General features: G+C 35.7%; 1 protein-coding gene across 1 annotated transcript in view; it reads right to left on the reverse strand.

The window, feature by feature from the left end:
- The window catches only part of LOC107662843 (dnaJ homolog subfamily A member 2-like), a 7,459-nt gene extending 7,367 nt beyond the window's left edge, over positions 1–92 (reverse strand). The window contains exon 1 of the mRNA XM_016452959.1: positions 69–92. The gene's annotated coding sequence lies outside the window, so the exon portion shown is untranslated. The remainder of the gene's footprint in view (positions 1–68) is intronic.
- Positions 93–443: the final 351 nt, after the last annotated feature.

Here is a 443-nt window from a genome sequence, read left to right on the forward strand (position 1 = left end):
GCAGGCGCGGAGGGAGGCAAGACAGAGAGAGAGATAGAGAGAGAGAGAGAGAGAGAGAGAGAGAGAGAGAGAGTCCGGCTGAGCACAGTGCGCGTGCGCTCGCTTGCTCTCCTGCGCCACAGTGTGGTTGATAAACAATCACGTGTCTTTTTTTTGGAAACGAAACAGTTAATATCTTTCTCTCTTTCATTTATTTGTGCTGTTTACTTTTTTTTTCTTTTTTTGTGTCATACGATGCCTCGCCCTAAAACCACAAATAAAGTTGTACTTTGACTAGATTTTAATTTCATTTCTGATTACTGTTACATATAAATGTTTATTTTTCGCTTTTAAAAATCATTCAAATAAAACATTTGTTTACACACACACATATATATATATATATATGTATGTGTGTGTGTGTGTGTGTGTATATGTATATATATATATATTTGTGTTTTCTA

Source organism: Sinocyclocheilus anshuiensis, unplaced genomic scaffold (genome assembly GCF_001515605.1).
Source record: "Sinocyclocheilus anshuiensis isolate Anshui unplaced genomic scaffold, SAMN03320099.WGS_v1.1 scaffold739, whole genome shotgun sequence".
Taxonomy (NCBI): domain Eukaryota; kingdom Metazoa; phylum Chordata; class Actinopteri; order Cypriniformes; family Cyprinidae; genus Sinocyclocheilus; species Sinocyclocheilus anshuiensis.